We start from the raw sequence: 1,971 nt of genomic DNA, 5'->3' as shown, positions 1-1,971 counted from the left end.
ACCTCGCGTGCACCTTCGCCGCGGTGGGCACCATGGCGTGCACGAAGTCGGAGCCCGGTTTGCCCCGGGTGCGCACCTCGCGTGCACCTTCGCCGGGGTGGGCACCTCGGCTGGGTTGCGCGCCCTGGTGCGCACCAAGGAGCGCTCCGAAGTGTGCTCCAAGGTGCGGCGTGCACGAAGTCGGAGCCCGGTTTGCCCCGGGTGCGCACCTCGCGTGCACCTTCGCCAGGGTGGGCACCTCGGTGCGCACACCTTCTCAATGTTTTCTTGCCTTTTCTGGAAATTGGTGAAGGCAGCGCATCAAAGGTGCGCACCTCGGTGTGCTCCGAGGTGCGAACCCGAGAGCGCTCCGAGGTGCCCACGAAGTCGAAAGTCGGGTTAATTGCATTGTTTTCCCCGGGTGCGCTCCGAGGTGCGCAACATCGGCGCGCACCAAGGAGGGCTCCGAAGTGTGCTCCAAGGTGCGCACGATGGCGTGCACCTCTGGTGCGCACGATTCGGAGCTCGGTTTGACCGGGGTGCGCACACCTTGGCTGGGTTGCGCACCTTTTGTGCGCTCCAAGGTGCGCACGAAGTCGGAGCTCGGTTTGCCCCGGGTGCGCACCTTCGCCAGGGTGCGCACCTTGATGCGCACGCCTTGGCTGGGCTGCGCACCTTGGTGGGCGCCATGGTGCGCACCTTTCGTGCGCTCCAAGGTGCGCACGAAGTCGGAGCTCGGTTTGCCCCGGGTGCGCACCTTGGTGGGCGCCATGGTGCACTCCGAGGTGCCCAAGATTGGTGCGCACCAAGGAGCGCTCCGAAGTGCGCTCCAAGGTGCGCGCGAAGTCGAAAGTTGGGTTAATTGTCCGGTTTGCCTCGGGTGCGCACCTTGCGTGCACCTTCGCCAGGGTGGGCGCCTTGGTGCGCACACCTTGGCTGGGCTGCGCACACCTTGGCACCCGCGTTTCCTTCATTTTAAATTTTTTTTTTTTACAATCTCTCAAGTGGGAAATTCTATAATCTCAACTTTTTTTGCCTTTTCAGGAAACTTTTGAATGGAGCGCATCATTGGTGCGCTCCGAAGTGTGCTCCAAAGCTCTCTCCAGCTGCGTGCACCTGCCCCGGCCGCGCACCCGGCCCCGCCCAGCTTCGCTCACCTGTCCCGGGCGTCTGGTGCGGAACCTTAGAGTAAGAAACATCACCGTGCACCTTGGCCAACGTGCGCGACTCGACCGAGCGCGCACTGGCCGAGGTGCACACCGATTTCACCTGGGTGCGCGCGCAGCACCTCGGGCGCACCGGGGTGCGCGCACAACGCCCGGGTTGCACCGTGGCCTGTGTGCTCGGGGCGCCTCGGGTGCGCGCTCGGTGTCGCCCCCGCGCGCGCGGTAGTGCGGGCAGCGCACCCCGGCCCGGCCCGGCCCCGACGAGAACGCAAACGGGCAAAAGGTTTATTCAAATAGCATTGCGACGCCCGGCGAAAAACTAAAAAAGGGTGCAACACCGGGACTTCCCGGGAGGTCACCCATCCCAGTACTACTCCGGCCCAAGCGCGCTTAACTGCGGAGTTCTGATGGGATCCGGTGCACTAACGCTGGTATGATCGCACCCGTTATGAGCTTGTCGCAGTGTGTACTTAGCAAACCGCGACCCACGTGCGAATCCACCCCGGCCACCCACCCCCGTCGAGGTGCACACCCTCCCTCGCGAAGTGCGCCCCGTTCGCCAAGTGTGAGCCCTGCCCGGGTGCGCGCACCTTGCTAGGGCGTCGGGTGTGCACCCGGCCCGGCCTACGTGCGTGCACCTGGAGGGGGCGTCGTGTGCGTGCAGTGTCCCGTCTGCAACGCGGTGCCCACACACCACCTCGGGCGCAACGACCTGCGCTCACATGTGGGCCGAGTGCACCTTGGTGCATGTTCGGGGCGCCTCGGGTGCACGCTCGATCTTGCCCCGGTGCACCAAGGCGCTCGGTTTGCCCCGGGTGCGCACTTG

At 65.0% G+C, this 1,971-nt stretch overlaps 1 non-coding gene across 1 annotated transcript; it reads right to left on the bottom strand.

The window, feature by feature from the left end:
- Positions 1-1,471: 1,471 nt before the first annotated feature.
- Positions 1,472-1,590, bottom strand: LOC131872319 (5S ribosomal RNA). The gene has a single exon (XR_009370482.1). It is a non-coding gene; the product is annotated as a 5S ribosomal RNA (ribosomal RNA).
- Positions 1,591-1,971: the final 381 nt, after the last annotated feature.

The sequence above is a fragment of the Cryptomeria japonica genome, unplaced genomic scaffold, assembly GCF_030272615.1.
Source record: "Cryptomeria japonica unplaced genomic scaffold, Sugi_1.0 HiC_scaffold_554, whole genome shotgun sequence".
In the NCBI taxonomy this organism is placed as follows: Eukaryota; Viridiplantae; Streptophyta; class Pinopsida; order Cupressales; family Cupressaceae; genus Cryptomeria; species Cryptomeria japonica.
This window is presented reverse-complemented; position numbering and strand designations above follow the sequence as displayed.